Consider the following 14769-nt stretch of genomic DNA (forward strand, 5'->3'; position numbering starts at 1 on the left):
TTTGCACCAAACTGACAATTTCTTTTTGGGGGTATAATTCTATGGAGGCTTTACTTTTTTTCGTTTTTGAAGATATTTTTGAGAATTATGATTTAACCAAAAAATGCTAAAACATTTGTAACTTTTGAAAAAAAATCTTACATTGCTGCTCTGTATAAATATTGCTTATGATACTCATTTACATCTACTCTGTTCCTATTAAATTAAAGGGAAATTCACATCCCAAAGGTTATCATACTCAGATAGTTCAATGTAATCAAGAATGCCCTTTGTCCCTTGTCTCTCCTTTCTGGCTGAGAGGGAACCACACTACTAATCCTTCTACCTCCTGTTTTTTTGTTTTTTTTTTTTTTCCTGTGCTTCCTTTTCAATGTGAGGAATGTGCCAAAAAGAGATTTCAAAGTGTGTTGTATTTCCTCACTCCGAAATGAATTTCTCTACTGGGTTCCTTTTAGGGGAACTTATTTCTGCTATTTTCCATTTTAGATATTTTCTCAGAAACACGTGCCATTGTCAGTCAGTTTGTAGAATACAAATTTACTTAAAAGTGAATTATAAATGAAATGGTATTGTGATTGAAGTCTCTCAAACTGGGTACCATTTAAAATTTTTAAAACTAAAAAAAAACCTCTTATTTTGTATCAGTTCATACCTTCTAAACTCACGTGGAACTATCTTGAAACCAGTGGACACATTTTACTCATTATCAAAGCTCTGTAGATACGGGCTGGTGTTATTTTATGAAAATCAACACTTCACATTTATTATTAATGTAGATATCCCGGCTATCCATAAAATATAATTTTCAATATTTCTGCATTCCATAGCAATTCCAAAGTATCTTCCGAAGCAAAATGATTAAGACATTCCAATTTTTGTAGGTCTCTGGTTCTAAAAATGACGGTTTTCCCTATTCACTTGGAGGTGCAGCATGTCTCCTATTACTGTAGTCCTTGGTCTGGAGAAAGAAACAGGTGGCCCTACTTAAGAACCTGGACTTTTACAATGGATATCCTATAATGTAAGGGACTTTGCTTTTTACTGTAGGAAAAGGGATTTTAACTTAAGCTATGTAAGAAACTTACATTTAAGAACCCAGAACTGGAGATATGATGCATTTAATATCAGTGTATGCTATAGTAGCATCTCTCTGTGGACACTAAGCAAGTATTTATCTCTATTTTGACAGAGTGAACATGAAGGAAATGGATACTACTTAAAATGCTAAAATGTTCAGTCTAATTTAAGATGCTCATGTATCTGTGATAAGATGAAAGGAAAATGAATTCTTGTCCAGATTGGAATCTTGAGGAAACTGTCAGTCAAATACCACTTGCCATGCCTTGAGTTGATTAACTTCATATAATCCTATATACACAGGAAATTAATGAATGCAAATTTTACCCCATGAAGCCTAAATTCATAGACAGAATAAATATGGCTTCATTTTACAGAATTGTACAGAAGAAACATGAAATGACCAGCAATCGGTGTATATTATATCTTTAGAATGTGTATCATTAATGACAGAATATTTTCATTAAAATATGGGTTATGAACTATGCTAAATACTTCGAACATCATTAATTTTCTGTTACAGTATATTATAAAAAATTAAAAGGCAGTAATTAACCTGACATAAGTGTTTCTTACAAGCCAGCTGTAAATTTCTAGATGAAATACATTTTCTAAATTATATTTTGATTAGGAGTAAAGATAGCAATATGACTAAATAAGAAAATTAAATATGTCATTAATTGTAGAAAATGTTATTCCATGACTGATTCCCTCATTTTGAGAGCCTTTAGTATAATGAGTTATAGTAATAGTGACTTAAAAAAATCATCTGAGAAATGGTGCTCTCTTTCCTCCTAATTAAATGGTTAAAATAATCTACAGGATGCTTCATGTATTATATGTCATTCTCTATCACTACAGTTAATGATTTTTTACATACAGTATTTCTATGCTCCCTTAAAAGCTATGAAAAAAAATGAACATGGCAATTTATAGCTGGCATTTCAAAAACGCTGCTGGACTACTTTTGTCAGGCACTGTTTCATGTGGTTGAATATGACAACCTGTATGACTCTAAGTAGCATTGTTTGGCTTGTCTCACAGAAGAGTCCCAACTCACCAGACACTGGGTTTCCAATTCCTGGTCATGATGTGTAATTTGGCCTAAATATGCACGATGTTTCGTTCAAGAAAAGGGCTTAGCAGTAAAATACTGCCAATGCAGAAATACTTTCCTCTTTCCTCTCTATCTTTGTACCTTCTTTCACGTTGTCAAGTTGTGCCCAAATGAGGGGCTTCAGAATTGGGCAGCACACAAGGACGTCACCATCTAAAGCATCTTCGTGGGGGTTAATTCCTAAATACATAACATCCCCACCACTTGCCAAGGACAAATAGAAAGAACCAAACTGGGGGTGGGGTGGGGGAAAGTAGCTGCAAATCTTTTAGAAATAGTTTTAAAAAATGAAACAAAACAGCAGCAACTACCAAAAAATGAAACAAAACAAAACCAGAAAACCTTATGTGGTATTCTATCAAGAAACCATTGGTAATTAATGTCATTAAACGTTTTGGAAAATAAAACTCGTAAAGCTACTTTAGAAAAGAGTTAGAATTCTTATATCCTTTATACTAAGAGGTAGACATAAGAATATTCGGTACGAATTCTATACCGCATTCTGATCAAAACCAGTGCTTTTGTTTGGTCACTTTGAAGCTCAGATATTTTAGCTAAAAATATATTTTTCACTGGCCTTCCAATTTGATGAGTTAATATATAACCAAATAAGCACCAATACACAATGAGCACTATAAAGTTACTCAGTGAAGTGGTTTTAAGAGAAGCTCTGGTGGGGCACCTGGGTGGCTCAATCGGTTTAGCCTCTGACTCATGAATTCACGATTCATGGATTTGAGCCCCACGTCAGGCTGTGAACTGACAATCCCTGTTTAGGATTCTCAATATCCCTCTCAAAATAAACAAAAAAAGAGTAGCTCGGGTTTACAAATACATGTTTTTATCCATTAAGTGTTACTAGAAGGTAACTTCCTTGGAGGCACAAAGTTTGCTTTTCTTGTTTCCTATTCCTTCTCCAGTTAAAAAATGGCTGGCATATACCAGATGCCTCCCAAATTCTTAGGAAATGGATCCGTTTGTTTCCTTCTTGTAAGAGAGATGATCTTTTGGGAAAATTTCTTCAGATTTTATTTATTTGTCTATTTAGATTAGAGCAAGAATTAGTTTTATTCAGATTTTAAGTACTTTTAAAGGAACATTTTGCTGAAATAAAAATAAAGGGGCTATATGTTAAGAAGCCTCATATAGAAAGCATCCTCATATAGCCAGTCTGCTATATAATATTAAAAAAGGTTGAGTTTTTCTGTCAGGAATGTTAAGCACAGTGGTGACATTGGAGAGGAAACCACCATTTTTAACTGGACCTTCTTTTATTCCTTCTAAGATTTTCTCCTAAAAGGATACGAGATGTTAGAAAAGTAATACAGCCAAGAAGGGCTGCCTTCCATTTTAGGTAGGACATGGGAAGGATGATGGCCTGGGGGAGTGGACAGGAGACTGAATGAGGGCAGACTTAGCACAGTTATCTATCCTTTACTCTCTTGATACAAACAGAAGTGATTTCTCAATAATATCATTAAATTTGCATCTGTGACTAACACAGTCAAAACCCACATTATTAGTGACACTAATGTGACCAAATTAATGCCAAAGAGTGATGATTCTATGAGTGCTTCATATAAGCACTGCTGCTCTCATTTCCTGAATAGAGAATAGAGATTTGAGTTGGTAATATTTTCCCAAGCACGTCATTGAATGACCAGAAATTGTGTGATCCTACAGAAAACAAATAAATACATATAATATACATGTGACATATACATAATTATGTACATGTGAATGATATGTGCATATTTATGAAATAGTCCTTTATTTATTCTGAAACAAATCCAACAGCTGATTTGCTGTATTTTTCTAAATTCCTTTCTGTTCCATACATATCAGTGGCTATGCATTCATTTTAAATTGCTTTACTAAGAAGTTGTCAAGAAATGAGAACTAATGTGGTTGTCAGGTGACTTAAATTGTCATTTTTCCTGCATGTATTTCCCAAGTTTGGTGTACACAAACAGAAGTGCTCTGAAATTTTTTTTACTGTTTTAATTTTTTTAATGTTTATTTTTTGAGAGAGAGAGAGCACAAGCCAGGGAGGGGAGACACAGAATCTGAAGTAGGCTCCAGGCTGTCATCACAGCACAGGGGCGGACCTCGGGCTTGAACTAACAAACCCATGAGTTCACAACCTGAGCTGAAGTCAGACGCTCAACCAACAGAGCCACCCAGGTGCCCCTGCTCTGAAACCTTTATTTTGAACTCAAATACAAGGTTTTGAATGCTGAATCAAGTTTCAAATCTAAAGGAATAAAACACTTTTGCATATTGATACTAATCATTGTAAAGTATTACTATGGAGGATTACACTGTCAACATGTATGTGTTTATTAAACTACAATTTTAGCCAAAGAAACACAAGCTTTCCAAAATTCATTTAAAGGAATAATTAAATACAGAGATAAACAAGGTAAGCTAATTATAAGTACAGTTCTGTTTTAAATTTACTATTTTATTTACTTTCTATATTTAATACAAATTAGCCTCATTTCACTCCCATTTTGTTCACAGTAATCTTTTATTTATTGCAGTAAAGAAAATAACCTATCTTTCAAACAATTCTTTAAGGGAGTTTTGATCAGCTGAAATTTTTTCCGGAATTTTGTTGTTATCCTTGCATTCTGAACTCCCAAGATAAGCCTAAAGTCAGGTCTCCTAACGAATATTAGAAGGCTCACAAATCAAACTAAAGTCCTGAGGCTCAGCAAGTAGCTTATATTCATTTTTTAAAATCAAAACTGCTGTTTGTGGGTAACTATTTTGTTAAAAATATTTCTATCTTTTGCTTACTCTTTATCTCTAGGGCAAAGGCAAATGAAATTAATCTCTGCAAGAGCTAACAAAATTATTCCTGTACTACACACAGAAGGTGGGGTGAAGGGAAGGATAGCATTTGTTGAGATTACTGTTATTTAAATATTATTGTAAAAAGAATAAGTATCCTCTGAGCATAGGATATACTTGGTCTACACTGAAAATTAAACATATATCCATTCTGAAATCTTTGTAAAAAACAATCTAATTTTTCAATGTTGTTTATCAAAGCATAAATCCAAAAGGATATGAGCTTCTGGAAGATGTATCTTGCCATGTTTACAAGATATTATCTTTTGAAAAAATCTAATTATGCAAAATTTACGATTATAGGCAACCTATATACGGAGTAGTTATAGCATATGATTTATTATAAGGTTCAAACAAAATAAACCTTGTGATGGGGCTTTGTCAATGGTGAACAACAAATTCAATTTTGCACAGCTGTGTTAGAAAACTATTCAGGAAAGCATACGAACCATAACACTGAGGTATAATTGATAGGTCTGCAAAGTCTTTTCCAAAAAATGGTGACATGGTAGCATTATACATGTCACTAAAATTTAAAAGCCTTTTTCTAAGCCTGAACGCTATGCTTTTATACTAGTTTTAATAGTTGACTGAGAACTATATCCTGAAGTGGATTATTAACTCCTTACCAATTATTGTACTCTGTAAAAATAATAGATAATAACACCTTCTTATTCAATGAAAGTCTATTGATTATCAACTATTTCCAGGCTACTACACGTAAAATGATCTAGAGAAAAAGAAGAAACCACACACACAGAAAGCCCTCATCACTTTTTCTGATTTCATAGAATACATGTAAAATTTATGACACTATTTTATCTGACATTCTCGTATTACATATTATACAACTATAGTACAGAGGAATGAAGTGATGTCAGAAAGAGCTAATTAGAGCCAGACACTGAACCCTATTTTACTAACACAATAAACTGGTCTACCTTTTAATTATTTAAGGAGACTTAGATAAATACATAGTTAACCACAAAATGAAGACATAAATGCTTTCAAATAGTGAGGCACAATTCTGTAGAACTTCTGAGATGGATATAGACACTTTCCTATAGCAAAGACATAGGATAATTGGATACTCAAGAGAACTGTTTTTCTTTTCTTTTTTTTATGGTAGGATGGAGAGAGGCCATGAGAATATCTTGAAGTTTAGAAAGTTAGGCATATTTGGAGAACTGTTGGATTAATTATAATCTTGTACAAGTAAAAAAAAAATGACCACGGACCAATTTTGATGGTCTTTGAATAGCAGAATAAGACAACTCAACAGGTAGAAATAGGAATGGGCAACTGCATGGATTAATGTGATGTTTGGGGGAAGGTTCAATTGGTAATTACAGGGTTAAAGGGCATGGAGTTTAATAGACTCTAACAAGGATTCAAATGAAAATTATTTTCTTTGGGCCTAAGCTTTGATGATGTTTGTTGATGGAATGTTAATTGAAAGTGTTAGAATAAAGGGAGGGGGCCTCTATTAAGACACTGAGGTTGTACAAAAGGGTGGCTGGATTTGTGGTCAAAGAACTATAGCTGGATTGCAGTGTCCTCAGTGATTAGTAGATCAGGAGGGCACGTGTGTATAGAAGAAGGGTTTTGAATGAGAGTATAGGGATGATCATCCCTGCTTGCAGTCCTCCCCTCCCCCAACGCCCCTCCCCGTGTAAGGGAATAAACAGCTTCCATCTGGGTTGCCTCTAGTTCTTCATGAGTGAAGTAACTGTGTTTATTATTTCAAGAAAAACAAAGGGACCATTCTGTAAAGAAATGCAAGATACAGGATGTACTTCCATAGAATGGCCCAAGGTCAATACTAATTAAAAATTCTCCATTTTTTTCCCAAAGCATGTAGTTAAGATTTTAAGTTTCCCTAAAACTTTCAGGTGTCCTGGACTAATCCACCAATCTAACTTGACACATTACCTTAGGGATTCTGAATGCTAATAATTTATAAAAACTTGAAGAACCATTGCCCTCTTCTTTTGGGGAAAGTTCATCTAAAAAAAAAACTAAACTCCAAAAGACTATCCAAAATCTTTCGTTGTACTCAAACTTTGTCACATTACATTTTACTTGAAGAAAATGGAACATTAATGAAACTTGGAGATAGGAGTTCTACTTTGACCTTATGATATGGTGCCTCTATAAAAAAGGATCGTTTAGAACGGAATAGAGAACTGAAATCAACCAAGAAACTCAACACTTTTCGTGATTTACCTCATCTGTCCTGAGGACAGACAATAAGGAGAGTTAGTTTCAACCAGATTTCAAAAAAAACCAATATTATGAACCAGCATTTGCTGGGTAATGATTAAGTAGAGATCATTGTGGTAGGCTCTGGGGACTAGCATTCAAGGACTTATCATTAAGGTCATAAGATGGCAAATGCTACTGTATGTGGTTATCTATATTTATGCTTTATATCTATATCCTAAATCCTTATTAAAGAATCACAAATAAGATAGCAAATTGTATAGAGATTAGTAAGGTGGCATGGAGGAATTTGCACTTAATCTGTACTTTTAAGATATGACATAAGAGACATTAAAAATGGCAAAACCATTTAGCAGATGGGACATAATCAGAAATCCTAAAATCTGTCATTATTATAAAAAAGAAGTACCATTTTGGCCATCACAATCTTCCATAGCTAATCTGGGGACTGCAGAAGACTGTTGTATGATGCTGACATCACACTTATAAAAACAATCTTTTGTTACCATTTGCATTGTTTCTTAGTAAGTGCAGAAAGTGACTCCAGGATTCCCATTTGTCTCAGACAACCTGAATGCCTGTGTGGAGTTTAGTTTAGACTACCGCTAGTTTCTCCTAGAGGCGAGGGACTGGATTAAGTATCTGGAGATCCTTCTAGCTGTGTAATTATTTTGTATCGATTTTAATTATCCACAAAGCATGAAACTGCTGAGAGCTCTGATTCCAAAGCCATGACCTAAATGTTCCAGGGTCCTACCCTTTCCCCTGTTAATTCAGTTCCCCTGTATTTATGGGAAAATTAATGCTACAGATAAAGCTTTAGGTAGCATTTGTCTTTTAATAATGAAAATAAAGAACTTAAATCCAAACAGTGAGATATAAGTTTATAAGCTTACTTTGCAAGTTCAAGAGGTGACTTTGATCCCAAGTGTCTAGAAAAACCAGAATATGAAAGCCACATTCTTTTTAATAACTCATAGTCCACATTTACATTTAAATGAAATGCCCTTTGAAATGCTTTCTTTTACATTAAACTAGTCAACAGATCATTTTATGAACTAGATTTAAAAATACTGATGAAAAATTTTCATCTATGGCAGGAAATTCAGCAGTTCCACAGATCTAAGGTGTTTCCAGATTCACAAAGTGCCCTATATGTCACCTGGCAACTGCGTGATGGATGCTCTCCTGAAGCAGCAGATGTTTGCACACAAAACCCTCTTATTCTACAAATCCTTGGAGGAACAAAGAAGAGCTGCAGCAGAATACTTTTCATTTTTAGTGATTCTAAAGCAAGGCATCCCTGATTTCTGGCAATTTCGAATCTGCTAATTGGTTTTGTCTTCATTAGGGTCTACAAAAGCAACCTAAGCACGAGCCACACAAAGACACAGCTGTTGTCATGATGTTACTGCAGAGAGTTACACTTCCTGGATAGCTTAGATTTATGCCTCTGGTCAAATCTGTCAACTTATACAACACATTAAAAGGTAATTTTGAAATGAGTAAATCATGAATGAGGAGTCACAGGACTTTATATTTACCTTATTGACGAATTATTCTTTTCTGTAATCTAGTAGGCTTGGACTTGGCAAGCTTATGTGTATGCGAGTCTATGCACACATTTTAGCCCCCCTCCCACCTTTCTGATATGTCCACAGAAGCCAAAGGATAAAATAGGTACTATAACAGCAATGAAACACTCCAGAAGTAAATCTGGCAAACTGCTGCTAATTCATACTTTATGGGGAGGTTTCCTTATCAGTTGGGCCACATTTCTCAATTTATATTCCACTGCTAGCTTTATCCTATTAAACCCAGCGGAAAGGTTGCATCTTCAGACATGGCTTAGTGAGTACTGACATGATTAGGACTTACTCCCTGATAGTTGTTTGAAGTTATATATTCTTTCAGTGTCCTATTTTCCTAGTGAAGATCAGTGTCAAAGAAAAAAGAAATGGAAAAGATTGGAAAGCAAGAGAGAAGAGGAAGACCCTAAGAATTCAGCTATACTGGGATGGCAGAAGGAAACAAGGAAGAAAAAGGAAAGCCAAAATAAGATGATTTTTAGCTTTTGCTATAATTCTTTAAAATATAATTCAAGGACTTAGTTATAAATCTTTACTTCTACTGTTAACTGCCTCACACCTTCACATTTCCTCATATGGTCAGCAGCACATTAAACAGCATAAAAATGATCATCTCAGGAGTATCAGTCACACTTACTCTTCCCCAAGTACCTGGAAAACCATACCTAATTATCTTGAGCAGCATTAAAACAAAACAGATATTCGAATATTCTAGCCTTCAGAGAATTAAGCATTAGTTAGGTAGCTCTTCTTATCAACATTCTTATGAACTATTTTTTTCCAAACAATGTTTCAGCATTAGAGCATTACAAAGTCTTCTAAACTAAGGCTTTTTGTTTAAAAGATTCTGACGGGAATAAGAGAATTTATAATTATTGCTGTCTTCTTAACAAGGTAGCATATAAACACTCTTTAATTGAAGTTTGAAAATAAGCTGCTGGTGTAAGAATATGGTTATTCTATTTAAGTAATTGTTCAGCATGACTTAGCGTAATTTGTCTTTATATTATAACCATATCTCTTTTTCTATGCATCATGATGGTTATATTCAATGAAAGCACTAAAAAATACTACTAATTGTATTTCTATAATAATTCTTTTCTGGGCAATTCTAATAATTTATTATTTCACTTTTCTTTGTTACTAGTGTAAAATCTAATTTCTTCTCAAATAATAACATTTAAAGGTCACAAAGGCAGCTTCTCAAGAAATAGAGAGTAAAGAACCAAAAGCATCATCACTAGTTTTTCTCCTCTTTTCCATATCCAAAAAAGTCACACCCAGAAGTTTACAAAGAACCTTAGAAAAAAAGTCCAAATTGTAATATAATTACAATATGAAATATGGATGAAGATGGCCTCCTTCAGCTTGACTAAACTTTAGACAGTCTTCTTCTTAACTCTAGGCCTTTGATGTCTCTTTTAGAGCATTTTGGGAAACTTGTAATTGTAAAATCATTCTCTGCTCCTCTGAGATGTAAATCTTTTTTAAAACTTACCAGTTCTAAAACCCACAATTTTCTTCCTCAAAAACCTGGAAGCCATCCCTTTGAAATGTACTCATCAAGGAAGATAATGCCCCTATCTTTGGATGCCTTGGTCCAAATTGTAAAACTTCTTTTACGTTGTCTTGAGAATATGAGAAAGTTTCCTTTTCCTATAGGTGAAGCCAATTAGCAAACAGAAGCCTCCGCCTGATCACTTAAAGTTCTCTTGCCCTTTTGTTTCAGTGGAATAGAGCTCAGATTGAGTTCTGGCCTCTCCTATTATAAGGCTTCCTTACTTGTTTATGCAAAGTTGAAGCACTGGGTTACACTCACAGAAAATTATTGTTCATGTACGCTAATAAAGAATTTAAATCTACTATTTAGTGACCATGAGAATTTGGGTTCTTTATAGGAAAAAAATTATAATTAAATATATCTCCTAATGCTACCTGTAAATACTCTATTTAAAGAGAGAGAAAGAAAAAAATGAGGCATATCTGCAAAGCCAATTCATAAGAATTATAATGAAAGCTGTTAAAAATGTAACATATATGTAATAATTTAAGAAAGCTTAAATAGGCATGGTCTAATTTTCCAATTATATAATAATGAGCATACAAGTCATCATTTGAACTTGTCTCTTTAGGGTTTAATTTCAAAATCACAGTGTTCAGGTAACTATCAAACTTAAAGAAGTATGAACAGGATATTCTCTAAGTAAATATTTCATTGAAATTTTCCTTTTAAACTATACATGTTTTGAAGACAAAGCTTAAATTTCTCCTAATGTTACCACTCTAAAAGAAATGACTTAAAAATAAGTGACTTAAATGCAGTGGAATTTAATAATTGATTTTTCTTACAACTTTTCCCTATCTTATATCCAAAGGTTTGCTTAGTTATTATTTACTTTTAAAGAAAATATGAGCCTTTATACTTTGAATATTTTTTGAGGTTACTGAAATACAGGTTTTTAGATGGCATGATCAATATAGGCCTCACTCCATATACATAAATAACTAGCAAGCTAAAGTGGCTATAGTACATCCTTTCAAATGACCTTACAGCACATTTCTTATATATGTTCTTAGCTCTAACAATTTGGTATACAAGAAGGATAGGCCTCTTTTTCGGTTTTAACTTACACAGATTTTTCTAAAAGCTCTCATTGGCAAATGACTTAGTGAAACCAATACATAAAAGCATGTTAATCTTAGAAATAACATCATGGGAGATTTCTTCCTCCCAACCACCTTAATGCTCAACATAAGTAAAGAGCAATTACCCTCAACTTATTATTTGCCAGCCTGAATCCACACTTCAACTTCTATTCTTACATAATTTGCCTCCTCTTCTGGATGGATCCTAGCTCTGTTCCTTTACATAGTTAGCCTCCCTTCTCATGAGTGGTGCTATTTTTAATAAAGTAATAAAGTTTAAGTTGCACAGAACTTGAGCTACACCTATGTCGTAGTTGCAAACTGCCTAATGGCAGGAACTTAAAAATTTATTAATTGAATAAATGAGTCCATAAATCAATTGAAACCCAAATTTTCCCCCTCAAAATTTTTTCAGCAGAGAATCTGCCTCAGACTTTAGACTAACCTTGGGAGATGCAGCCAGTGCCACTCAGGGGATAAGCTGTTCTGACGTCATCACTAGAAGCCTAATTGCTACCATGGTCGTCCTTCTGTTCAAAGACAGGTTCCAAATTATGTATGCTTAGAATGTACTATCCTTAGAACTTATTTTTAACTTTTATTAAGCTCCCACTCATCTTTCACTGGAAATGGACACAACCAAATCTACACTTACTAGGCAAGGCATGATTTCTATGGAGTATTCGCCAGGATATGGTGCTTTGGGCTTTCAAACTTTAGTTTACAACATGTAATATTTTCGGGGCGCCTGGGTGGCTTAGTCGGTTAAGCGTCCGACTTTCGCTTAGGTCATGATCTCGTGGTTCGTGGGTTCGAGCCCCGCGTCGGGCTCTGTGCTGACTGCCAGCTCAGAGCCTGGAGCCTGTTTCAGTCTGTGACTCCCTCTCTCTCTGACCCTCCCCTGCTCACACTGTCTCTCTCTCTCTCTCTCCTAGAAATATATAAAAACATTAAAAAAATTTAAAAAAATTAAAAAAAATGTAATATTTTCATATGACCTATAAGAATCCATCAGGTCAACATACTATTTGCCTTCAGGGAATCTGAGGGTCGCGTACCAGCTCCCTGTGTTTCTAGTCTCTAAAGAGAAGGTTGTATGCTATCTTTATCAGAAAGAGTATTGGCTTCTTTCTGTAGTGAATTTCAGTGTCTTTCCCAAAACAGCTCATATTTTCTTATCTATATATTTAGATCTTAAGATTGCTCCCTTCAACATCTAGTTTGATAGCAAGTGGGCAATTAATTTTTTTGACTGGTTGGCAGGCCTTCTCAATTCTAGATGTGAGATATAACTAATGGTTTTAATATCTCAGTTCATGCCTCTTTTGATGACTCTTAGGTCTTTCACAAGTGGAATGGATTGGTGCTGACTCTGGGTCAGGAAGGGAAATTAGTGACACCACCAAAAAGAAACATATTAATGTTGCTTTTACTCACCCTAGAGGATTGCTGTCAGGATTGGACAAAATATTTTATATATTGTAAATTTTAATTTATCTTTACTGAGTAAAGAGATTTAAACAAATGCTGTTTCATTTGGGACACCATAACCAATAAGACATATAGACTCCATATATATATATATGGAGTGTGGGAAGCCCTTTAGTTCTGGCTCTCAGTGCAACATCTGAGGATTCATACTGGTCAGAAGCCTTATGAATGTAAGGAATGTGGAAAAGCCTTTACTGTCTAAGACAACTTACTGGACATCAGAGTGTTCACACTGGTGAGAAACCCTTTGAGTGTAAGGAATGTGGCAAGACCTTTAGACTTAATTCCTGTCTTACTGAACATCAGAGGATACACACTGTTGAGAAACCCTTTAAATGTAAAAAATGTGGTAAGGCCTTTAGACAGAGTTCAGACCTTAAAGCACATCAGAGAAACCCATATGGGTATAAAACACTAAGAATTTAAAGAATTTGGGAAGTCCTTTGTGTATGGCTGAAATTTATGTTAATGAAAAACTTCGATGTAAAAAGTCTTAATAGGCCTTTAGAAAATACTCTCAAATTAGGAGCAACAGTGACGCAAGATGGCAGCCACCATGGGCTCGGGAGTAAAAGTCCCTTGCACTTTTTGACTGTTGGAAGAATTGGAAGAAAGCCAGAAAGGAGTAGGAGATGGCACAATTAGCTGGGGTCTAGAAGATGATGAAGACATGGCACTTATGAGACAGACGGATGATAATTGGGCCTCCAAAAACAATTTATGAAAACTGAATATATAGCCTTAAAATAGAATGTGGACCTAAATACCCAGAAGCACCCCTCCTTGTAAGATTTGTAACAAAAATTAATATGGATGGAGTTAATAGTTCCAATGGAGTGGTGGACCCAAGAGCCATATCAGTGCTAGCAAAATGGCAGAATTCATATGGCATCAAAGTTGTCCTGCAAGAGCTCCAGCATCTAATGATGTCTAAAGAAAACACGAAACTCCCTCAGCCACCCATAATGACAGTGTTATGGCAATTTATCCAAAAGAAAAACCACAGGCTCTCCCTACCCCCCCCATCTGATTTAAGCAGTCTTCATTTTCCACAGTAGTAAATTTTCTCGATATGTCTTGTAGACCTCAAAGTACTAGAAAGGAAGCTCCCATTCAAAGGCAATTTATCTTAAGATACTATAAATGATACTAATTTTTTGACCATTTAAAATATGTAAGTTGTGCTATAACAAACCATCCTGTCAAGTGTAACCACTGTCCACATAGTTGAACTTCTGGGATCAAGAAAATATATTTAAATTAATTCCCATCATATATAAGTTATATATTATATTTTTTATATACATGTTATAATATATTATGTATAATCTCTCTACTTTAGCTTTTTTTTCCTTCAAGTTAGTATATCTTACCGGCCCTATACCTCAGCCAACAAAAAAGTTTTTTTTTTTAAATAGCTAGGCTCATAGGAGTTGATACACAGGCAGGGTCAAGAGTGCTCTAATATTAGTTACACAGATTCATCTAAACATATGCATCCCAACACATAGAGTATACAAGATGGTATAAGAGAGATGAGTGTATTAGCTATGACCTAGATATTTCTTCCAGAGGCACACCGTAGAGGCTTTCCTTAAAATTACACAAGTTCCTAGGATACTAAGAATTATGCTTAAGACCCTGCAGAACTTTAAAGTGCGTTGTTGTTGTTTTTTTATAGGAGTAAGACTTTGAGTTTTTGTGTTTCAGAAGGCTATGACAATTTATTAGCCTATAATTGAAGTTTTTAAATAAAATACTTGTTTTAAT

General features: G+C 34.6%; 1 protein-coding gene and 1 pseudogene across 3 annotated transcripts in view; one reads left to right on the top strand and one right to left on the bottom strand.

Moving 5' to 3' along the window:
- Positions 1-14769, bottom strand: part of SYT1 (synaptotagmin 1) — a 552995-nt gene that overhangs the window by 455281 nt on the left and 82945 nt on the right. The window lies entirely within an intron of this gene.
- On the top strand, positions 13544-14034 carry LOC144236595 (ubiquitin-conjugating enzyme E2 variant 1-like; annotated as a pseudogene).

Source organism: Crocuta crocuta, unplaced genomic scaffold (assembly GCF_008692635.1).
Source record: "Crocuta crocuta isolate KB4526 unplaced genomic scaffold, BGI_CrCroc_1.0 scaffold317, whole genome shotgun sequence".
NCBI classification, from domain to species: domain Eukaryota; kingdom Metazoa; phylum Chordata; class Mammalia; order Carnivora; family Hyaenidae; genus Crocuta; species Crocuta crocuta.